This window comes from Arachis ipaensis, chromosome B04 (assembly GCF_000816755.2).
Source record: "Arachis ipaensis cultivar K30076 chromosome B04, Araip1.1, whole genome shotgun sequence".
NCBI lineage: Eukaryota > Viridiplantae > Streptophyta > Magnoliopsida > Fabales > Fabaceae > Arachis > Arachis ipaensis.
Window position 1 is genome coordinate 5,275,340 of NC_029788.2, and position 26,716 is coordinate 5,302,055.

The 26,716-nt window shown below is 31.2% G+C and overlaps 1 pseudogene; it reads right to left on the reverse strand.

Moving 5' to 3' along the window:
- Positions 17,200-26,209, reverse strand: LOC107635886 (annotated as a pseudogene).

Below are 26,716 nucleotides of genomic sequence, written 5' to 3' on the forward strand. Positions count from 1 at the left end.
AATTATTAGAGATAGTACACAAACCATATATAAGCCAAGAAGCGGAGATGATTTCGAAAGCATGCAGTTGGTTAGTGTTGATGATGTTTATGGTATTATGGAGCAAGAAAAACTTGTGCTTCTCCCAAGAAACTTGCATTTCACGGTGTGGCAAACTCAACAACATAAGCCATCCATTTCGATTGAAAGGTGAGCCAAAAAACTGCGGGATCAGCATGTACGAGCTAGAATGTATGAAGGATGTTGCCATGTGAGAAGGGTGTTCCACTTTGTCAACACCCTTCTCACATTCTAGCTCGTACATACTGATCCCGCAGTTCTTTGGATCGCCTTTCAATCGAAATGGATGGCTTATGTTGCTGAATTTGCCACACCGTTAAATGCAAGTTTCTTGGGAGAAGCACAAGCTTTTCTTTCTCCCTAATACCATAAACATCATTAACACCAACCAACTGTATGCTTTCAAAATCATCTCCGCTTCTTGGCTTATCTATGGTTTGTGTATTATCTTTAATAATTCAACTAGTCAGTGTTTCCTTCTAAACGTCCCTCACTTTAGTTTGATACAATGGTTGTAGTGGAAAAGAATGGTATAACACTCATAGTAGAGAAGAAGGGATGAACTGAGACAATATATATAGGCCAAACTTTGTTAATGTTGCAAGTGTGAGGAGTGCATGAAGTTAGTCCCATATCAAAGAAAGCAAGGAAGAGCGAAGGGTTTATTAGATGAGAGACCCGTTAACTTATTGATTCCTCCCCAAAATCTTCCCGGTAGTTGAGAGCTCTCCACGGGCCATCGGCTCTGATACCACTTGTTGGGCCGTCGTGGGGAGCTCTCGACCATCGGAGAGATTTTGGAGAGGAATCAAGCGAGAGAATATAAGATGAGAAGATACCACATCTAACTTAAAACTTTAAGGTAATAAGTTGATGGATCTCTCACAAATTAGGAGAACATCATGAAACCATGCCATTTCATTGAATAAATGTGAGAAAAATTGATAAAATTTCCTTAATTAAGCACAAGATAAACCCTAAAAATGGGGTTTATCAAACTCCCCACACTTAAACCAGGCATGTCCTCATGCTAGAACCAAGAAAGAATTAAAGGGTATCAACATTTATTCAATGCAAACTAATTAAATGCAATCTATCTAAATGAATGCAACTACTTGGCCAAAATAAATCAACTTCCAAGAGAACATATATAAGCATAAGGGCTAAAGTAATAGCAATCAAATCAAATCCACAATTGAATTTGAGTTATTAAAGATTTTTACCAACTTGCAAGAAAAGTGATGATCATAGGTGAAAACATGTATTTGAGCAATCGAATCTTCACCGGATGTGTATCCGCTCTAGTCACTCAAGTGTATGGGGTTGATTCACTCAATTCTCCCCTAATCATGCTTTCCAAGATTTGTTTTTCATCTAACAATTGACAATTATTTCATGCATGCATACAAATATCATGAGGTCTTATTCATAAGGTTGTAATGGGGCTAGGGTCAAGGTAGGATCCATATGATCAAGTGGGCTTGAATTCGAATCTTTGATTAACCTAAGCTTCCTACCTAACCTATGACAACCTATACAATTTCAAAGCTAACCCTAACTACCCATAATCCTCACTTTTTCACATACTCATGCATTCTCTTTTTTATCACAACCCATATGCATTTATTCTTATTGAGCCTTACTTTGAGGCATTTTGTCCCCTTTTTATTGCTTTTCTTTTTCTTTCTTTTTCTATATTTTTTTTCTTTTCCACACTTATTTCTTTTTTTTCTTTTGTTTTTCTCATTTTTCTTTCTTTCAAACTAAACTATATATAAAAACATCAATGCATAAGGTCTAAACATTTAATTAATACATGAGTATGTATCCAATTCCCAATATTTTCATCAAAATACAAAAATACCCTTTAACCTCAACCAATGTCCCAAGTTTCTCTACACTTAAATGATATACACACTCACTAGCCTAAGCTAATCAAAGATCCAAATTAAGGACATTTATTGTTTTTCGCTTTAAGGCTTGTAATGTGCTAAATTAGAGAACAAAGTGGGTTAATCGTAGGCTCAAAGTTGGCTAACAAAGGTTGATAAAAGGTAGACTTATTTGGGTAAGTGAGCTAATGAAATGATGGCCTCAATAATATAAATGCATGTATACAGAAAATAATGGACATAAAGAATCAAACAAATCAAAGATTACAATCATAGGAAGAAAATAATGCACACAAGAAGGAAAATAAGTGGTTATAAGATGTAACCACGCAATTAGGCTCAAATATCACAAGCTTGTGTTCTTAGCTCAAAAACATGATCCACAATATATAGTTGAAGCAAGTTCTATGAAAAGTTTTCACTCAAATCAATTGGGATGTCAATGTCCTATAAAGAATGTTTTTCTTGGAAAATTCCATTATTTTAATTAAACTTATTATATATATATATATATATATATATATATATATATATATATATATATGCAAAATAAGAAAATGCAACAAAGAATCCTAAAAGATCTAAACAAAATAAAATGCAAAAGTGTTGGGATTAGAAATTTGTCACCCAAAAACGCCGACTGGTCGGACGACCTCCCCGCACTTAAAAATTTGTACCGTCCTCGGTGCATGCTAAGATGAGCAAAGGGGTACGGCGACTTCCGAGTTGCTACCTTCAGCTGGTAGATCAACTGGTGCTGCGTGTTCTTTTTTTCACTTCCGTTTTTGCTTATGACAAACATCTTGAAAATAGAAAACAGGATAAGAAGACAAGTAAATGCAAAAGCAAGGAAGCATACAATGTTGGAATGAGATAATGATCACTAGAATGGGGTGAGTAGTGTGACATTGATGGAAAATAGGCGTGTGGGTCCTAAATCGCGCGCGGTTTAAAACACACGCACACTAGTATAAAAAGCTTTGTCACAATTATATGATCTAAGCTTGGATAATCTCTAAAAATAATCACAAATTACTAGAGCGAGGCCGAATTTAAAAGTGTTAATTGGATCACACCTAAGTCACCAAATATTATTGTATTAAAGAAATGGGTTTTAAAAGTGTATAATGTGATTTTTATTTAAAAAATATTTACAGGATAGTAAATGTAATTTTTGTTTAATTTTATTTTTAATATTTACTTTTAATTTTATTATTAATATTTCAATATATTTTAGTTATACCATTAAAATAATATTAATGGAGGTATCTTTTTAATTTTAGAGGTATCTTTTTTGGAGACTTTTTTAGTTTTTTTTATGCGTGTGTGTCTTTTTGTGGTTATAGAGGTGTTTTTTTGTATTGAATTTGTCTGCTAATGGAGGTGCATTCGGTGAAACTGCGACGGTCACAAGTACCATAATGACCACAAAGGAAAAAACGATACATACTACATCCCTATCTCATGGAGTAAAGAATATACGATGCACATCCTCTACAACCCTCAAAATCCTCAGAATAGGACATCCGTTGTAATTCTATAAGAAAGAGCGTTTTTTTGGTTTTTTCTCATCCTTTTTTCAGGCGAAAGAGTTATTGTATGTGAGGGAGATGGCACACGTACCATAATCTCCTATGCGAGGCGAGAGCATGTTCCAAAGCAAGATGGATACTAGCACCCTCCCTGAACAATGAATCATATATTATTATAAAGGAGGCCAAAATTAGAAGATCAATTATTTTAAAAAAAAAACTCACAAAAACAAAAAAGGAGGCCAAAAGAAAGTTTTGAGTAAAATAAACCGGACCACAATACCTTCATTTGATTCCCCTGTCTTGGATACTTTAGATCTTATATTCCCGAAGGGGAGTGCTAGGGGAACAATGAAAATTTTGAACAACATGAACAGCCACCAATCAAATGAAAATACACTACACCCTAATTTAATGCTACTAATTAAATTTACTCTTTTAACCCTATTAATTCACATTGTTTACACATTTTTCAAAAATCTTGTTGGTTACCTATACTTTTCCATTCTCGAAAAGCTTCTCTTCATGCTGGAAAGGCAGAATCAATCTCTCAAGAGAGATTTTCAAATGCCAGATAGTTCTTTTGTATATATTCATCAACTGCAGACTCCAGTTTCATCCAGACAGTTGGATCCGTCTCATCAAGTTCCATATCACAACGTTCATCAACTGCAAGACAAAGCACAGACAACTAAATTTCTTCTGAGAATATAATGATACTTCACTATCAAATAAGGAGAAGAAAGTTACACTTCAACGGTAAAAAGAAATACGTAGCAACTTGATTCAAATAGAAATAGCTGAAGAGAAAAAAAAATATTTTTCAAATTCCTCAATGTAAAAAAATGAAGTACCAGGATTGAAACGAAAATACTGTATCTCAGGAAGCATAGGCAGCAGTGTACTTAAAACTTCCTCAACCCGCTCAACAGAGCATGCACTCTCGATCAATACATGTGATAATATTCTAACTTGAGCTTCAAAGCCAATCACATATCTCCTATATTCAATATTACTAGACTATGTTAAAATTTTCTCTACTATGGATGCTCTTATTAACAAAATTGAGCTAAAAGGCTTACACACAATGCATCAAGAATCAAAATCAAGAAGGAAAATAAAGAGTGACTTTATAGGTTGTGCGTGCTTGTCTTTTAGGAGCCAAAAAGATAAACAATAATAATAATAAAAGGTTATTAATATACATACACTTCATGATAATATGCTCCACTTGAGAGAAATTTATAACACCCTTTTCACCTAAGGCCTTTGTGAGTTCTCTGCAAAATAAATGAATATAGATAATAATTAAAAAAAAGAAAAGAATAAAAGGATAATGATGAAGATGAGAAGATAGAGATATGGATATACATACAGGAGTGTGGAGTCTCTAATGGATCCATTGAGATGAGCATGCAACTCCACCTTTGGCATTGACACCCACCACTCCATGTTCTTCTTTGTTAATTAGTGAATGGAGAGAATAATAATAAGTGAAAGTGCAGAAAGAGATGGAGTAATGTGTATATTGAAAGAGGGGGCTAACACTATATATATTTATAGAAAAGCATCACTACTAATTACTAACACTTAACACCCACTACTAATTAGCCTAATTACTAACACCCACTATGTATATCTGCTTAACAGCTAGATATTAACTAATGTGGATGGTGTCCAAGAAATTGAGTTATATCTTGTTGGACTAATTTTGCTCAGTGGTCAAGTCCAATAATTAGAATTAATTTTTTCACTTGGAAAACAGTTTTTTTTTTTTTCAAGAAACTTTTACCGAGTTATAATTTAAATGAATCCAATTTAGGGAGGTAACTTCTTTTTAATATTAATCAAATTATTTTATTAAATTATAAATTTTGAACTCTAATAGAATTAAAAGAATAATTTTATAATAAAAAATTAACTAACTAATAATTAATTTTTTATACCTATCAATTTAAATTTTAAAACAACTTAAAAAAAATTAACTTACAATTCTCGTATCAAAAGTTTGGTCATTGTGGCCCACTGAGAATATTTATTTTGGTTATATTTGTTGTTCTCTTGTCACATCACTCTTTGTTGTTATGATATTTTTTTTTTATTTTTATTTTTGGACATTTAAATGTTTTTATGTTGTTGTGTTGATGTATAATCACTTTACCACTCTTATATTTTTCCCTATGCATATTTTAATGTTTTGTAACAAATGTTTTTAACAATACATATAATTATTCTATATCAAAATAATATAACTTATTTAGCATAGGTTGTAACTTTTGAAGGTTAACAAGTAACTATTATTACTTTATTTTATTCTCCGAAGTAAATAAATGTTATTATTCCTTTGAAATTACACTAGCTAGAAGTAATTTTCTTTTGGGATTAAATTAAAGAAGCAGTAATAATGACCATATCTTCCGCAATTTAAAATTAAAATAACTATTTCATATTTAATTTATTAGACATTTAGATATGTGGCTCACATTTTTTAATTTTTTTTATTAAATATGAAGTCCTATACTTTTTATTAATTGAATAAAAACTCTCTATTTATTATATTTTTAACTAATAATAGTTTAAATTTAAAATATTCTAAAGAGTGCTACGCTCCATTTTTTTTTCCGATAAATTATTTACCATTTTCACAGACACAAAAAATTAATATAATTTCGTTACATCATTTTATAAACCAATTTTCAGGTAAACTAATTTTTGTTATTATTAACTCTTCAGTTTGGTTCCCATTAATAACATACATAGCAACTTCATGGAAGTTTAAGCTAAAAGACTTTTCAAGCTGACTCACCTCGACAGTCGACACTACATTCAATTATTGAAAGGAAGTATATGATTTACCACCTTTATTCTAGAAAAGTAATAAAGTTCCATAGGAACCTGTTAACGCGTGTTTGGTAATATATAGTGCGTGTTTTAATTAAGATTCAATAAATTTTGGTCATATATAAATGTTCATATTGCAAGAAATTCTTTTCCTTTATATTAGCAGTTTTGGAGCTGGCGTATATATATATACTTCTTTACAAAGCATACTAATTTTGGTCGACTTAATTTAGTTGCATTGCTACTTTGTTAATAATTATACCACCGACTTCAGTTGATGTCTTTATAAGAAATTGTTTTTGATAATTTAAGGTTACGTTCAAGTTTATCATTGGGTTCAAAAAGGTTAAAAGTTAACATACAGAGGGAGAAGAATCAGAAGATTTTGTCAAATCAAAAATCAAAAATTTATTTATCATTTATTTATTTAGTAACCTTGTAAAACAAAAGTAGAAAAATATTAAATTTGGAGCTAGAGAGAGAGAGAGCAACACGGAAGTGGAGGAATGAATAGAGAAGAAAATAGGAAAGGACATAGTGGGCCCCACTCATCCTTATTCTCTTTCTTTTTTCCTTTTAAACCAATTCATATTGCCTTTTTCCTTCTTTATTTTATTTCTTATTTTAGAAATATCCAAAAATTATTGCACCGGACACATTATACTTTCGTGAAACTTGTTTATAGTAGACTTAGGTTATCTTGGTGATGTGCCGCTGCCTTCCCTGAATGATGAAGCCTGTTGTAGCTTCACAGCGCCAATTACTCTAGAAGAAGTTAAGTCGGCTGTTTTCAGTATGCATTCTTTTAAGGCGCCGGGTCCTGATGGGTTTCAGACTTTCTTCTTTAAAGAATACTGGAAGATTGTTGGTTTTTATGTTTGGACTATGGTTCGTCATGCGTTCTCTGGTTTGGATATGGATCCAAGGATGATGGAAACTCTTGTGGTTCTTATTCCGAAGGTAGAAAACCCGGTTTCCATGAAGGATTTCCGACCAATTAGTCTCTGTAATGTGGTTTACAAAGTTATAACGAAGGTCCTGGTCAATAGACTTCGTCCCCATCTCAAAGAGATTATTGGGCCCCTTCAAGGAGGGTTTATCCCGGGGAGAGGAACCCCTGACAACATCATTGTAGCACAAGAGGTTCTCCATTTTATGAAGAAGACAAAGTCAAAGAAAGGCACCCTGGCCTTTAAGATTGATTTGGAGAAAGCGTACGATAGAGTGGATTGGGAATTTCTGAAACAAACCCTGGTGAGTTTTGGCTTTCCTCCTCCGACAGTCAATCTGATTATGCGTTGTGTCACTGCTTCCTCACTGTCTATCCTCTGGAATGGGGATAGATTAAATAGCTTTACTCCGAGCAGGGGTCTTAGGCAAGGAGATCCTATATCACCGTATCTATTTGTGTTGTGTATGGAGAGATTGTCCTATTCTATTAATCAGCAAGTTGATAAGGGCTTGTGGAAGCCAGTTGCGGTTTCTAGAGGGGGTCCAAGAATTTCTCATTTGATGTTTTCCGATGATTTGCTTCTTTTCTGTAAAGCTGAAAAACAACAAGTTCAAACTGTAATGGTAGCTTTGGAAAATTTCTGCAGAGCCTCTGGGATGAAGGTTAATGTGAAAAAATCTAAAGCGCTATGCTCCAGGAATGTTTCATCGACAAGAAAAGAGATTTTCACTGGAGTCTCCTCCATCAGATTCGTCCAGAACTTGAGCAAGTATTTAGGGGTGAACCTTAATCACTCTCGGGTGACACGCGCAACTTTCAACGATGTTTTGGACAAGATTCGGGGAAGGCTAGCCAGCTGGAAAGGGAGATTGCTTAATAAGGCAGGCAGACTCTGTTTGCTCAACTCGGTAGTGACTGCGATTCCTACTTATCGCATGCAAGTATCTCTCTTCCCTAAGGGGTGGGCATTTCGCACACGGATAGCTGTCCACGATGTTTCTCAAGTCAGGAATCGGTTTTACATTGTATTCGGGATTGTCCAAAAGCCCAACTTGTTTGGCAAGCTTTAGGGATCTCCGATCAACCAATGGATTTGATGAGTTGGTTCTTATATAATAGCAAACAGCGCCCTTTTAGATTCTTTTCTGGTCTCTGGTGGATTTGGTGTTCGAGAAATAACGAGATCTTTCATCCTCACGAGCATTGGACCACAGACAAGGTGATTGGTATGGCTTTGTCTTTAGAAAAGGAGCTCCGAAATATTTTTGAGTTGCAACGACTATCTATCCCCTCAACCATTAGTGGCTCTTGGATTCCCCCCTCAGTGGGTACCTTTAAGATTAATTGTGATGCTAGCTATCATGACAGTGGTGCTCGAGTTAGTTTTGCTTGTGTTAGCAGAGATTGGAAGGGAAGGTGGCAACGAGGCTGTCTGAGAACAATTGAGAGTCGTAGCATTTTGCAAGGAGAGTTGTTTGCTATTTGGAGAGGCTTTCTTTTAGCATGGGACTCGGGACAAAGAGACATTATATGTGAGACAGATTGTGTGGAGGCATTTACTATTGTCAATAATTTACAAGATTGCTCTGGGTTTATTAATCCTTTGGTGTTAAAAATCCGAGATATCATGTCTTGGAAATGGCGTGCTGATCTTCGGTTGATATTGAGAGATGCAAATACAGTAGCAGACATCATGGCAAAGACTGCAATGAGGACTCTAAATTATTAATTTTTTGTAAAAACAACATGAGTTTTCATCTTATATTTGTTGTCATTTTGAATGTACTATTTAATTGTCTTTATTTTCTTGGAGTTGAATTTTTTCTAAACTAAAAATTTATTTATCCAATACACATGTTAAAAATTTTATTTAAAGTAATGCAAGAATCAACTTATCTAACATAAATATTTTTTTAAGTCTTTTAGAATAATAAATTTTTTTTAAGAACTAAAATAATCGATCTAAAATTTCTTCGGTACAATTTAAATATTTGATCTTTGTTATATATATAGATTCTTATGTTTGGATAATTTAATCGTGTAATATTTCTCATGTTTTATTGATTATTATAATTCATATTTATAATAATCCTCTATGCAGCTGTCTCGCATATAAAGTGTGTTAATAATAACAAAGTAATAGATATATGGTAAGCATATCACAAGATGAAGATCAAAGTGTTAATGTGTCTCAAACTTAAATATAAGTAGGAACTAAAAGATTTTTATATTTACATTAGAAATATATTCTTGAGTCATTAACCAGTGCAAATATAAAAACTTTTTAACCCTTAGTTGTATAGAAAAAAAAAAGTTATTCATATGACATTATTGTTATCATAAATAGCATAACGTTGTTTATAAATATTCAATGTATTTTTGAGAATATATGAAGGGGCTATTTTTTTTTTTTGGTGTGTACCAGGGTATCCATCAGGCCGGAAGCCCAATGACTAATCCCTCGGGTACTGCAGAGGCACACAAAGTGGGCGACCCTCCCAAGCAAGCAAACTCCATTCCCATCCTCCAGTGAGTATCGAACCCGGGAGAGATGGTTAAGGGACACAGACCCTCATCCATCTGTGCCAACTTGCGTTGGTTGAAGGGGCTATTTAATAACATCTCCCAATTATTTTTTCGTATGTTGTTGGACCCAAATAAAAAAACTAAGATATCACAAGCCCATGAGAATAATAACTACTATGTTTGGAGGTCCAACCCAAGACTAGAGAATTTGAGTATGGTTTCCTTCTGGTTGAATCTGTGTTTTCCTGCTTCTTCAATAGGTTAGGCGTGAAAGAGTGAAGAGAGAGAATGAGTTACTGTTTGTTTGTTATTTTTACCCCACACGTACGATTAAACAACCCCAACTACAATTATTTTTGATTTATTTAGTATTTTAATTTTCTTTCTTTCAATTGTTATAACTGAAAATTTTTTTTTTAACTATAAATATTTCTTGTTAAATTAGTAGAAAGTGCACATATTTTTGTATTTTAAAATATATTATCTATAAATATATATGGCACACTCGTCAAGATTTAAACCCAAATACAATATATTAAGAATTATATAATTTTACCACTTAAACTAAGTCTCAGTTATATTATTGTTTGAATTCATGGGTATGGGTTATTTTTGGGTTGGGTCAATTCCATCTGGCCTTACCCGGAAAAAAAGGAGAGAAATGGCCCAGTTCAAGAGAAGACCTTCCTTGACAAAAAAATATATAAAAAAAGAGAAGACCTTGGAGTGGTTGAAAATAAATAGGGTGTAATCTAGACTTGACCCAAAATATAGATCAGATTTAATTTTTAGACTCTAATTCGATCCTAGACTTGATGAAACCTACGCACCTTTGGGTCGGGTGAAAACCGAGTCTTTATCATGTAAAAATCACCTCATCTCCAACCATTATTTCACAATTCACATAGTAAAATTCACTTAAAAAAAATATAACAAGAACCAACCCTTCTCTAAAATTAAAGCATAACCATAATCAATACTAATATTGTCTAATAACACCAAATATTTAAATCAATATAAATAACACAATATTATGCATTAGTCTAAAGTCTTATGCATTTTAAACATAAAATATTAACTTATAATCTTATGATGTCTAATAACACAAAATATTAAGGTTTACAATATTTAAATTCCACAAAAGAATAGCCATCATCAATCACTAATAACACGACCGGGCCACCGGACCGAGTTCGGGCGACCCAAGCTATGGCTCGGACCCGACCCGAAATAATGACCAGATCTATTTTTGAGACCATTACCTGAACTTAGACCCGATAAAATCACACCAAATCAGCCCCTTAAGTGTTCAGGACCGGGAAGGACCATGTACACCCCTAGTTGAAAATTTGGTTCAAGTGGCATATCATATGTCTGCTAAACAATCACATTCGAATTTAAATCTCATTAGTGGGAAAAAGAAATCCATATATTGTGTGTGGGGGTGTGTTGTGATGTAAAGACAGAAACAAAAAAAAAGAGAAGACATTGGAAGATAGTTTTTGTTTTGCTTTTTTAGTTGCATGGGGTGAATTGAGAATGAGATAGAGAGAGTGTAAAGAATGAGAGAAGTGAGCTATTGTATGTGTGACAGGAATATAATTGTATACACCACTGCTATAAGCAGAATTTATACTAATGGAACACTACATAAGAGTGGAAGGAAACAAATTCTTGGTTCTGATATACCAGTCCTACTTCAAGCTATGAAGTATAGACAAGTTACCAATTCATATCTTTCTAAAGAGTGTTGTCCCACCTAAATCACTCAAAGTATAGTTATTAAAAGTTTAAAACCAAACCAAAAATCAAATATATATAAAATCACTGAATTCAATTATTAGTTCAACCTGTAAGTTATAGGTTGAATTAGTTGATTTGGTTATAACAGAATTTGATAACCATGACTGGAAGCTAAGAAACCAAAAATCCACACTTGATAAATTTTTTCCTCAGCCACTAGTCACCATCCTTCTTCAATAAGAAAGAGGTAAAAGAAATGGTACAAAGTAACGTAACAAGCAACATCTAATTAAGTTTAACGAAGTAATTAATATTAACTCTTACGGAATAAATTGAAGTAAAGCAAACGGAAAAATAAATACAACAGACTTGCGCTATGGACATATAAATATATATTGAAAATATACAAAAATATTAAATGTATACTAAAAATCATCTACTAAATTAATTTATATATAGTAAATTTTACTCTATCCTTTCTATAATAACATGTATATTATCCTCTCTGACATGTCACTCTTTAATTGGTGGTTATGTTCACTATGGTTAAACTATTGGTAATTAAATTATAGCCCAAAGTGGATAATTGTATAATTTACTAAACTATTAAAAATTTAATTTTTGTTTCTTACCCAAATCATGCTCCCAAAAAATGAATCCTTGCTTTTCAATTGGTGATGTTATATCAAAGGCATGTTGTGACTTTGCAGAATCAATTAGCCAAGATCGTGAAGACTTATTGCAAATGTTGATCCTTAGGAAGGAAATTCCAGCATGGTTTGAGCATCAGGAAGAAGATGATGGAGTATCAATGTCATTTCCCCAAAATTGTCCTTCAATTAAAATCATTGCACTTGCTCTTTGTTTCCTAATTGAAATTGAAGAATATATTGACTCTGCAACGGTGAATAATTTATTAATATCAAATAAAATCATTAATATTTAATTACAAAATTACCCTACTTTAGTTAAGATATTAACTTTTATTGAGTTAAATTAACTCAAACTAAAACTAAACATTCAATTAAAACATGTCACGTCACAAGGAGTAATTTACATATTGATTTAGAGGGAGTTGGATAGAACTCACCTTTATATATATATATATAATGGGATTTTAGAATAAAAATTATAGTATATATAGTAGTTGATACAAAGTAGATGGAATCATTCATTCATCTAAGGCAGCAATAAAATAAAATGTTGATGAGTATAATAAGTGGTTTGGAATCATTCAGATCAGAGACGAAAAACCACACATACACAGCATGCACGATGCATGAATCATCATGATGATTGCATGCGTATGATAACATATCGATCTATTTTCTAGTGTCATGAAGTCTATGACAAACATAAAACCCTACATTTTGGTTTTTGTGCATGTCTCTCTCATGCACCGTTATATTTTATTTGACAAATGATTGGAAATAGAGTCTCTATATTATGTTGAAATGCTACATGATTATCAGAGCGCAGAAATACTAACAAAAGATAATAAATTATGTTATTCTTTAATTTATTTTTTTTTTTTAAATTTTAACTTGAAACAAAAGTAACAACTTTTTATTATTGACATACCAAACAATGAAAAATATAGAATAAATAACCTAATACACATGAGAATTCCAAGTAATATATAATTTGGTGTTAAAATATGCCAAAACACAATGAGGAATTGACGATGACCTTTTCAGTTTTCACTTGGCGATCAAAATTTTGGCATTAATATTAGGTAGTTTATTTATTATATGCATGACACGTAAAGTAGACCGTTCTTTATATATATATATATAGTCTAACTATGTAGATGCATAGGTATAATTTGATAAAAATTGGTAAAAAATTACTTGTAAATACGGTAAATATACGTGATTACTAGTACACTTGGGTGGAAAAAAAGTTTAAATGTTGGATGACTTTAGATTTGACTTAGATAATGATCGACAAAGTGAAAAAAAAATGTAAAACACTTTTTATATGTATTAGAGATAAATTGAACGAGTGAAGTATTTTAAAAATTTACACTTTATAGGAGTCTCTCCTTATGTGCAAGCTGTGGGTGAGTAAGATTGTGTAGGAGAAAAAAATTTAAAGGATAAAAATAAGGATGGCGGCACACATGCATCTTAAAAGACGATATCATTGGAAATAAATAGCATCAGGAGAATTCAATCTATTATACATGAGATAATTTTTTTATTATTATATGTGTTATTCAATTAAATAATAAATATAATAATTTTTTTTATTAAATTTAGATATTTATTATTATAATAAAATTTATAATATTAAAACATAAATTTTTTTATAATTTATTTTAAACTATTCTCGTTGTAAAATTATTAAAAAAAATTAATTTTGGATATATATATATATATATATAATGGTTTTCATTTGAAAAATTAATAGATATNNAATAGATATCATTATTAATATTATTATAGATGATACATATAGAGATATTACCATTGAATTAAATCATTTTGAGAATTTTTATTTATCACATATTTGTCAATAGAATATTCTCATGATGATAAATATAGTATTAAAATTTTTTTGACTTGCGACTATCATAATCATTAACAAAATATTTATTATATTTTTATTTCAGACACATAATGCCTTAAGATATTAGTTGAATACATATTGGATATGATCTAAATACTTGTAAATTAATTATTAGTTAACAAATAATCTGTCAAATTTTGGTAAAAAAATTTTGAGTTCTATGATTGTAATAGTTGAATCAAATAAAATAAACCTTGTCCAATAGAATTGAAATTGTTGTTGAATATAATTAATTAAAAAATACCCTCCAAGTGCAACTATTAGTAACATACTAACATGTATTCAACACAACCATAAATACATACCTTTAATAAAGTAACAGTAATTAATAGGGTAAGAAACAAGATCATGAAGATGATCAAATGCACATATAGACAAAAATGCGAGGTATTGGAGTAATTGCAATTATATTTAAGGAAAAATTAACATAAAGGATCATTATCACATATTTATTATTGAAAAGGACCAATTAAACTAAAATTATTATAAAGGACCTAATAAAATTTATTTGAGAATAAGGACAAAAAAATTTATAATAAGATAATCCATACTCTCTCTTTATGTTATTATTCTTTCCCATTGTAATTGAACTTTCTTTCGACTTTTATCCTCAGTGGCCCCGACCTAATTTTGCAAAACCTATCTTTAGGATATCAAAAGAGCTGTAAGACCTAAGAGGCCGTATTCACATATATAGTTATAACTGATTTTAAACTAGTTGTTTGTTTTGGTACAATAATAAATTCGTATATAAAATTTTGAACAAATTAAAATGTTACATATGGATTATATTTTTTAGTCAATAATTAATTTTGGTGTTTGTTATAATACGATGATAAATTCATACGTACCAAATATATTTAAAATATAGACAAATAACAATAAGATATATGGATTTTATTTTCCACGTCAACATTTAAATTTTTTTCAAAAAAATATATGTCATATCATTATTTTTACTAAAATACCCTTATAATTTAATAAAACTAAAAAATATTATTTTATTTTATTTTTTAAAAGACTTAAATACCCTTTTTTATATATGTTAGACAAAAATTACTTTTTTAGATTAATTAAATTGTTTAATTTTATAATTTTAAAATTTAAATAATCTAAAAAACAAAAACAAAAACACATTTAACAAAATTATTTCTCTTTATAAACCCTAATCAATTATTCATACAAAAAAATTAAACAAATCTAAAAAATACTAAAAAAAACACTTTGTTTTTTGGTTTGCTGGTTTCTCACCAACCTTCATCTCTAATTGTTCATACAAAAAAAATGTCATCTAAAAAACTGAGAAAAAAAAATAAAAGAGCAGGGCTTCATGTCTTCATCTTTCTGGGTTTCTCACCAGCACACTCTCAACGAACGTCTCTCTCATTCTCAATTTTAAGACTCAAACTCTCTCTTCTCTCTCACTGCCACTAGAGAGTCTCTCGGTCTCGCTAGAGTCTCTACTTGTTCACACTCAGCGGCGTCTTGTTGCTCCTCTCATCTCGTCGCCGGCGTTTCAACGTCTCGCGACTTTCTCTGGGCTCTTCCTCGCCAGCGACAGAAGCAATTCGTCGGATTGTCGTCGCTCGTCGTCTTTTGGTTTTAAGTACTCACCGTCGCGAGTCGCCGTGGATCGTGGACCGTCGTAGGGTCGTCACTTGCTTCGTCGCTCGTCCTCTTCTGGGCTCGGGTCCTCTTTGTCACCCAGTCGCCGTTGGTAAGTCCATACATCATCACTTCCCCTGTTCTCCCTTTCCCAGATTCCCTTCTCCCTGTATTTTGAGATGATGTTGAATTGGTAATCAATTAATTTATTAGTGATTGAATCTTGAACAAAATGCCTTCTAGTAAATTTGGAGATGACTGCTTGATTAAGTGTTGTATAGTACTTTTTCAAATTATATATTTAGACGGGACATATCGACATAATTGTTTCTGTAGTTCAGAAATGCTGTCATCCTTAAGGAATGGATACTTGGCATCTTCATGCTTATGCAGCATCTTTACATCTTTTGACTTTCATCATGCCAACTTGATAAATGTTTACTGTGATTTTTCTCAGGACCTTGATGGACATTTTAGATGATTATTTTGATGGCTATTATTCAGAGAAAATGATAGAGTCTCAGGCATAGTTTCTAAAACTATTCTCAAGTAAATTCTGTAATTCATAAGATTAACTATTGTCGGATATTTTGAGGTTTATTTAAGTACTTTTTTTTTCAACTTATCAGGTGGATATTTTGATCTAATTTATCACCATGCCATACGCAGGTGCTATTGACACTTCTTGTTTTTTGCTGTTCTGTTCTAATGCAGGTTTCTACTAATCAAAGTGCAGTAGACACAATCGACGGATATTCGCGACCACAGTTCAATAGTTCCGGTGCATCTGCATGGTTATGCTTCCGTTTAGATATATTGTCTTCATTGGAACATGCAATTACGGTTGCCAGAGACATATGGTCCCGTAAGTTGAATGTTAGGTCTTGGTTAGAGGCTTTATCAGGTCGATCTTGTTCTAATGAATACTTGGAAACGGCGAACGAAGCAACTGTGCAGGTATGTTCATTAGCCGTACTCTTAAACACTTGCGTTCAATATTATTTGAAAAATAAGAATTTTAAGTTGCTATATACTTATGACATTTAACCAGTGATAGTTGTTCCATTAATGCTAAAATTTGTAGGAACTTCATGAATGTGGATCAAGGTACGAGGAGAAATTTGGCTATGTTTTTGTGACATTTGTAGCTGGTAGGACATCTGAAGACATACTTGCTGAATTAAAGGTTGGTAATAAATTTCTAGCTCTGTAAGTGAATTACAGAGACACGATATGTTTTACAAAATAGACCATCAACTATACATTTTATTATGGTGCAGATGCGCTTTAATAACTCGCATGGTGTTGAGTTGGAGATCGCTTCAAAAGAGGAATTCAAGTATATAGAACGTGCTATTAGAGAGCTTCTTTCCAAGAAATCTGTCCAAACTACTGAAGAAGTAAAACGAGTATCAATGTTTTCAACAACTGGACATTTAGCAGGGGTTACAGAAAAACCGCTGCAAAATGAGATTATTTAGCAGCGTCCCCTAAAACCGCCACAAGAACCGCTGCCAAACGGGTACATCTTGCAGCGGTTACCGTAAAACCGCTGCAAAATAAGCTCATTTGGTAGCGTCTTTTACAACCGCTACAAGAAACGCTGGCAGAATCTATTTAGCAGCGATTTTATAAAACCGCTGCTAAATAACCGCTGCTATCTGCCGGTTTTCTTGTAGTGTATGCTTGATGGTTGTTCCTCAAGAAGTCATGGATCCAGGTAGAGAATAATTAGATTATGATATTAGTTTAACTAAAAAAAATTACAATCCGTCTATAATGAGGAACTAAGTGCTCTACTTATGTTTGATTCTCTTATTGAAGGCCTTGCTGGTTTATCTGTTACCTATTGACTCAATTTGAACTCGATAAACACTATGGTGATTCGCCTTCTTTGTGACTTGGAGAACAAGATGATATCAGTAGAAAGAATACTTTAAGGTAGCCTTTGTTTTCGGAGACAGGACACAGAGACATGGACAACGCTTTTTTAAAAAGTGTTTGGAAGCAGAGACATGGACACTTGACATATTGTCTCTGAGACGATTTTTTTATACTTTTGTGTCCACTCTTTTACGAAAGGACAATGATGGATACTGAATTTGGAAAAGTGGACACGGACTTTTTATAAATTTTGTTTTTTTTTTGTTTATGGATATTTTTTATTATTTCACTATTATCCCTTTTTATTTTTCCTATTGCGTTATTCTCAAAGAGGTACTTTCTTCTTCCTGCTCTTTCTCTATCTCTTTCTTTTTCAGGTACTCTCTCCTTTTTATAGAACTTTTTATTGGGGTGGATAATTCTTTGCTTCTTATCGTTTTTACTTCAATACCATTTTAACCTTGTATTATATTATTTGATTTGTAATAAAAATAATAACAAAAATAATTAATCTTAAAACTTTTGAAAGATAAATATTATCAAAAGTAAAATTGATCTTTTAAAATGTTAAAAAATAATTTATAAATTATAATTGATTTTATATAATTTAAAGAAAAATCAGTTTTTAGATAAAAAAAAATAGTTTTCTAAATAAAAATAAATTTTTATGTGCAAAAACTATTTTTTCATGTAAAAATGATTCTTTTTTAAAACTAATTTTTTATTTAAAATTAATTTGGCTTATTAACCTAAACAAAATTTTTTATTAATCAAACTCAGATTTATTTTTTTTTGTTAATCTTAACCATATGTATTCCTACATATTAATAATAAATTTTAAAATAAAATAATTATATTTATAAATTTTATTTTAATATAAATACTAATATATTTTTTTATTAAAATTTTTTGCCTCTTCAAATATTTTTTTCAAGTTCCGTCTGTACTCCTACGTATTCTCATTTTTTATTAAATTAATTTGTATTTGATGTAGAAAATTTAGAATTATAGGGCTATTTTAGTCATTTTATATAATATTTTAGTCTTGTCCATGTGTATCCAAACATAATACTAGACATTACATTAGTGTCTTGTCCATCGTATCTAAACACAATACAAAAAGAATTATTTTTAGTGTCTCTATCCTATTGTCTCCATCTCAGTGTCATGTTCAATTCCTAGTGAACCTCCCTTTGTTGTACAAGAAAATAGCCCAAGCCCTTCTTGACCATCATATGGAGAAGTTGATATATGCAAATTGCAGGTAATTGAAGATAGAAATTAGTTTGACATCTTACTCAATTTTAAATTCATGTTATGATTTTGTCTTCTTAGAGTTCACTTTTTCAAAGTGATTAGTACTTAAAGAGAGTTTATGCTATAATACTTGTAATGAACTAATGATTCTTTGATGAAGGTTCGTTATGCTCCACACCTTCCACTTGTTTTGCATGGCCTCACATGCACATTTTATGCAGGATTGAAAACTGGCATTGTTGGTAGAACTGAAAGTGGCAAAACAATTCTCATACAAACTCTCTTCCAAATCATTGAATCGGCTGTTAGAGAAGTTGTGATTGATGGCATCAACATCTCTTCAATAGGACTTCATGATTTGAGGTCTAGATTAAGCATTCATCCACTAGATCCAACCATGTTTGAAGGGACAGAAACAATCTGGATCCACTAGAGGAGTACACTGATGAACAAATTTGAGAGGTTGGTTTGTTATAATCCAAATCACCCGAACTCCCGTTTCCACTTCAAAACCCCAGAAAAAAGGAAAAACCACACTTGCACTAATACCATTGCAAGCACAATAGTGTATAAGCCAAAGAATTTTACAAGAAGTCGCGTTTATCATTGCAAATAGTATGACATTTGAATTCGACCTTAATACGGTACCTATGGTAGAAGGTGCTGATGAAGAATTTAAACAACAGACGGATTCACCCGACGAGATTGTTGTTAGTCAACCAATTTTCGAGAATATGAAAAACACACTAGCTTTGATGAGGTATGGTAATAAACTGATTTAATTTTTTTTCGTGCTTTTATGTGCATTTATAATTATATTGTACTAACTAAGTTCATACATATAACATTCATACGTTCATATACATAACATCCATAATTAAATACAACTAACATCTAAAAATTAAATTTATGTTTATTAGATATTACATCCATACACATATCATTTTTTAATTATTGCATAAGTAACTATAAATTTAACACAGATGTTTTTAAATTTTATCATAATTGAATTTAAAAAAATATCAAATTCTTAAATTAATTTATTCAATTGATAAATTTACTCATAACATCCATAAATTCATACACATAGCATCCATTATTTCATGGGCACTGTTACCATACTGAGAACCTCCGGTTCTCATTCCATACTTTGTTGTTATTTTTCAGATGCAGGTCGTAATCTACTTCGGTGAGATTGCGGATATGGTGACAGAGTGGAGTATGGTTTCTCCTTTGTTTAATTTATTTTACTTTATTATAGTTACTCTCACATCTTTTTGTATTTTATCTTTATGGCCTTAGAGGCTATGTTGAGAGATAGGTTGTATAAGCTGTTTTAATTCTAAAACTCTGTATCTTTTATATTTGTAACTAGTCGGTTTAAACTCCACAAGCTGCGGCTAGTTCCCTATGTTTATATTACTATATCTATACATTTGTTCTATTCTCTTGTACCTCTATCTTGTATCTTGTGCATTAGCTTCGTGTGAACGTTTCGCGCTTCTGAGATTCTGTTTTGAGCTTACTCCTTGATCAGGCTTCTAGATTATATTATTTCTTTCTATATATAAATATGTATAAGCCTTAGGATTGTCGTAACCTCTGATTAACCTTTGCCTTACGGCTAGAGGTAAGGCTTAGGATAATTGGGGTGTTACATGCCACACTTTACCCGTGACAAAATTGACTAGACTGGACTTTTTTGCCACACTTTTTTTCCGTGGCTAACAATAAAAGTTTAATTAAAAAAAAATATCATAATAAAAATGGTCTTTAATATAAAATTACATCATATAATATTAAAAAAATTAATCACATTCTTATACGTATTATCATAGTATAAAAATATAAAATTAACAAATACTTAGTATTAAAAAGCAAATATCCTAGATTAATGGATTTAATGTTAAAAAAATATCCAAATAAAACTATTATAAAATAAATATCAAACTTTGCTAAAATGATACAGAAAATTGAAATCTTGAAAGTAATTTTTTGTTACACAGACAATTCACATGCAAAAATATTTCCAAGTAAATAGCAAAAAATACACATAACTTCAGCCACTAAATTATACACCACTGAGTTATACACTCCGTCGGTACTCCAATTACTTTGTGTACTCCAATCAAATCTGCTAAACAAGATAGAGATCAAGAATTAAGCTAAAAAATTAATAGACCATGATTTGACTCATTCGAAGATGATAAAAAAATTAAGGTACAATACTTACTTCTCGGATGTAATTTGCAGTTGCTTTGCGGCCTTCAGTTGTCAGTTACATAACATCTTTCAAAATACCAATTGGTAATTTAGAATTTATCTACAACCAGTAACAAAAGAAAGAATGCATATTGGAATAACAAAAAGGTCTAAAATTAACTTTCATTGTTGACTAAAAGAAATATAAAAAATAAAATGATGCCATAAAAATCTTCTTCGCGATTCGAGTTTACCGATAGAATCCAATTCCACCGATTTTGCTTGCTTCTTCGGCGACTCAAACTGGCGGTACTCGATCGGCAAATCATGGTCCCTGCTTTTTCACAAAACGTCTGGTGTGATCGTACCCAGAATCTAAACAGTAACGTCTTGAGCAAAACGGATTTGCTCTTAAGGTTAGCTGGCTTGACCTGAGTGCAAGAGCTAAGAAATTAGGAGAACCTGAAGAAAATGTTATTAGCGAAAGGGAGTTGGCCGCATGTTATCAAATTGAATCAATTGCTAACAAATAGGGATTTGGGAAATAGTGGGAGGGAGTTATTGTTAAAACTAGGTGAGTGAGGCTACTAAATAAAAATTGCGCTTAACATTATCGCTCAAAATTTCATTCATCTTATTATAGATGTTAATTTGAATTTTGTTTAGTGAAGTAACTATAACTTTTTATAATTAAATTAGTTATTATTTCAATAAATCATAGTTAGTATTTTTTACTTTCTAAAATTAGTTAGAGAAAATTTATCAAAGATAAATATGTACTCTTTTTGTATTTTATTTTGGTATTCTTTTTATAATTTTAACATTTATTTTCAATTGAATCATTTTATTTTATCACCAAAGTCTCTGAATTAAGGCATAGCTAGTACTAAGTAAAAAAAAACACATGATTCATAGATATGGCCGAATTTAAGAATCATACAAAGTGAGAAAATTGCACATCATCAACAACATCTAAAATCAAACCATTAGCATACTTTATTAATTTTTCAGTGACAGCGCTCAAGAGAAGGGAGAAAAAAACCAACAATCGAAGAATTGGAAAAGCCTGCACCCTGATAAATCGAATTTATCTTAGGTTAGGGTTTAAATTTGGAAAAAGTATAAACTGTATAAAAATATTTTGAGAGGGATGGAGAAAAAAATCAAATTAAACGCGGAATTTGAAAGTGAAAATCGTTCGATTTTGCCACGATGATCATTGAGTCTGTGGTCATTGAGAGAACTTAGCTTAAGTTAGCCGCGAAGAAACAAAATCGTCGAAAAACTTCACAAAATTTGACCACAGAAATACAAGACGTTGCAAGTGATTACCACGATCATATAAATTTGTCACTATTTTTAGTTCATGAGTATCTTTCCATTAGTAACGTCCGTATTTCTGATTGTGTATATATACAATGAAAATACAAAAATGACCAATGTCTAATTTTTTTTTTCAAAAATACCTCTCGTAATATATAATTTACAAAAAATATCATTTCCAAGATTTGAACCCAAAAGTTTTGTTAAAATATTTAAATCATTTATCATCTTAACTAATTCAATCTTTATTATTTTCATATCTATTTATTAGTAAATAGAAGAGAATCAATAGGCACGCTATTAATTAAAAAGAAACTAAGAATCACATTGGCTTATCAATATTTGTTTGTCATGTCAGTTAATTATCTGTTATGTGTCCAGCATAATAATGATGGTGTCACATCATCACTATTGATATTTTAATGTCGAAAAGGAACAAAAGGGTTATATTAACATGTTTGGAGCTCAATCTCAGAAAGTGCAAATACTTAGTAAAAAAGAAAAATAATAAATAATAATTTAATAAACAATTAAAGTAGATTAATGTATACTAAAAGCTTTTATAATTAGAATACTAAAAACTTTTTTTAATCTCTGATACAGTACATTCTGAATCATAATATGATGTTGATGTTTGGTCTAGCTTTAAATTAAGTTTTTCTTTACTGCTTGAATATAAAGAAGGCTTTGGAGGCATTGTTAGGTCTTCAACTTCTCCTTCAAGTATCTCCACAACTTGTTTCATTGAAGGACGATCAGAGAATTTTAATTGGATACATCATAGTGTAACAATGATCATTTTTTTTAAATATGTTCTTCTCATTTTCTGTGATATTGTGCACTTCTATATCTCTGCTGTTGCTGAATTGATTATAAATCCAAGCAGAAAATAATGTGCTGCTTGAATTTTCTGCATGCGGATTCAAATTCTTCCTTCTGTTTGTCATTTCCATAAACAACATTCGAAAACTATATACATCAGCTTTGTACGAGACTCCTCCGATATTGTTATAAAACAATTCGGATGCAGTGTATCCAATTGTCCCTCTTCTATCGGTCAAACTAACAATGTTATTATCTCTAGGATATAATTTTGCTAATCGAAAATCATAAACTTTAGGAATAAAATTTTTATCTAGAAGAATATTATGTGGTTTAATGTCAAAGTGCAAAATTTGCATGTCACACTCTTCATGAAGGTAAGAAATGCCTCTAGCAATTTCCAATGTTATCTCATATATTTTCTCATAACTTAAAAAAATATTTTTTTTAGAGAGAATATATTTATCAAGGAATCATTAGGCATGAAATCACACATTAGAGCACGTTTTGATTCTTCGACACAAAATCCAACCAATCTCACCACATTTATATGGTGAATTCTTTCTATGGTCATTATTTCACTAAAGAAATCTTGTTCACTAGATTTAGATGTATCTAATATCTTTACTGCTACAAAAGGTCCACTACGTAGCTTCTCTTTGTATACAGAACCAAAACCACTTTTATATAATTTTTTTTAAAAATTTTTTGTCATCATTTTTATTTCTCTATACGAATATTTTATTGACACCAGATTATTATTATTTTGTAAGAATATCTCGATATTCTTATATGATGATGTGTCTTCTTCGTCGTTGACAAATGATAAGAATTGAACAAAAGATTATTGTTCATATCAAAACTCTGAGTCTGGCTGCATTTACTGTGGTCTTTCCAACCATCATCCATCATCAATGAGTAGTTAAAAGAGTTTCAGAGAATTGATCTGAAATTATACATTCCTGAACAGATAGATTAACAATTATTATTGTCACTAATTACTGATGAAAATGAAAAAAAAATAACTGAAATAATAAATAAAGATAAATTCTATCCAATTTTCTTTAAAATAATATGTAATTTATTCTTTATGATGATAATATTTTAATTTAATAACTAACTATATTTATAACTTGAATTACTTTAATTTAATTAGGGTTAATATTTTAACTATAATAAACTATTTTATAATTAAATTATTATTTAAAATTGATAATTATATAATTTTTTAAAATATTAATAATCAAAACTTATTCATTCATGTACAGTGCAATCGAGGAATGCTTATCATTATTACGTGTCTTTGGACTCCACCACGGATGCATATACAGATATGCAGAAAGTACTAAGCAATCTAGCTTCCTATACTAGTGGATAATATGACACTATTGTTCCCATTTTACTTCTTTAAAGTTGTGTATCATTATTTTAATCTCAAAGTGTTTTAATTTTTTGCATTAGGATCAAGAAATTTTATATTGGTTTTAGAGAAAAACATGCACTTCAGCCCTACTAATTTTAATTTTTATAATAATACTCTATAATAGTTGAATGATAGATATTCATGAGTCATTATATATAATTGAATTGTAGTACTGACCATAATCATTAGAATGATGAACATGAAATAATTTAAATTATAAATATAGTTAATTATTAGATTAAAATATTATCTAATTAAAAATTGACAAATTATGAAAAATAAATTACTTATTATTTTAAAAAAATTAAATAAAATTTACCATAAATAAAAAATTTAACATCTTACCTCCACGAATAAAAAAAACACATAATTTGATAAAGATAAAAAAAGTCAAATTAGTAATCAAAGTACTAAAATATTTTTGTTTATGTATTCTATTATGATTGCACTAAAAATATTTATAACTTTTAAAAATTGTACATAAAATATAATCTATTTTTATATCTAAGACATAAGGTTAAGTATTAATACAGATATTTCTTCTCAAAATTTTATTTTCTGTACTAAATATAATAACATTTAAATTCCACAGATGTAGATGAGAAGAAATATAATGATTTCTACCTTCAGTGAACCTCTGAAAGGATTTTCGAATTCCTACAATAGAAAAAAATAGTTATTATATATGTAGAATGAGTAGTTGTTTATCACAATGAACAGAATAATAAAAAGAGAGACTAAAAGAAGAGAGTGAGTAGTTGTTTACTGCAATAAATTGAAATTCCGAAGAGAGCGTCACAATGAGAAAAGAAGGAGGGATTCTGAGTGGTGTGGTTGAAGTAGAAAGTTCTAAATCTACAATGCTGGTGGTAGTGAATGTGCAACCATGACAACTCAAATCCGTAAGCCAAGGACCTGTGAATATTGGCGTATGAAACATGGGAAGGTAAGTGTGCAGATGTGGCAGCAATTAGCTTGACATGGCAACCAGACTTCCACTGTTTTGTCATTAAGTCCCTAACAACAGCATAGGTACGTGAATCCAAGCACCGATGATGAGAAAAAAAGGCTCATATTCACGTTGATATTCCGTGACATTAGTGTTGCAGCTCATGTATATTATGTGCTCAAACAAGGGATTAGAGGCTAAATCTAGGTATGATAGGTATATATAGTATGAATTATCTACACCTACAGAGTCCTGCAATTGAGTGGCATGGTATGCATTATTCACATCTTTCTGCTTCCAAGCAAATTCGTAGTCGCTAGCATCACTAAAATTGAATTTGTAGAGCAAGTGGCGAGGCAGGAAAGAGCAGTCGCACTCTTCAATATTGGGATCCACCAGCCTGATTGTGTAATTTTTGTAATTAATGGCTTCCACTTTGTACTTAACTTCCTTTGGTAACCACAACATGGCAACATTCTTCTCACATTCTAGCTCATACATGCTGATCCCGCAGTTCTTTAGGACGGCTTTCAATCGAAATGGATGGCTTATGTTGCTGAGTTTGCCACACCGTAAAATACAAGTTTCTTGGGAGAAGCACAAGCTTTTCTTGCTCCTTAATACCATAAACATCATCAACACCAACCAACTGCATGCTTTGAAAATCATCTCCGCTTCCAGGCTTATATATAGTTTGTGTATTATCTATAATAATTCAACTAGTCAGTGTTTCCTTCTAAACGTGCATCACTTTAGTTTAATGTAATAGTTGTAGTGGAGAAGAAGAGAATAGCACTCATAGTGGAGAATAAGGGCTGAACTAGGAAAATATATATAGGTCAAGTTTTGTTAATGTTACAAGTGTGAGGAGTGCATGAAGTTAGTCCCACATCAAAGAAAGCAAGGAAGAGTGAGGAGTTTATAAGATGAGAGACCCATTAACTTACTACTTTAAGGTTTTGAGTTAGATGTGGTGTATTCTCATCTTATATTATCTCACTTGATTCCTCACCGAAATCTCCCCGGTGGTCGGGAGCTCTCCATGGGCGGGCCAACAAGTGGTATCAGAGCTGATGGTTAATCGGTCTATTGGTTTTAAGGGGTATTCAAGGTAAAGCATCGAAAGTCTTCTTG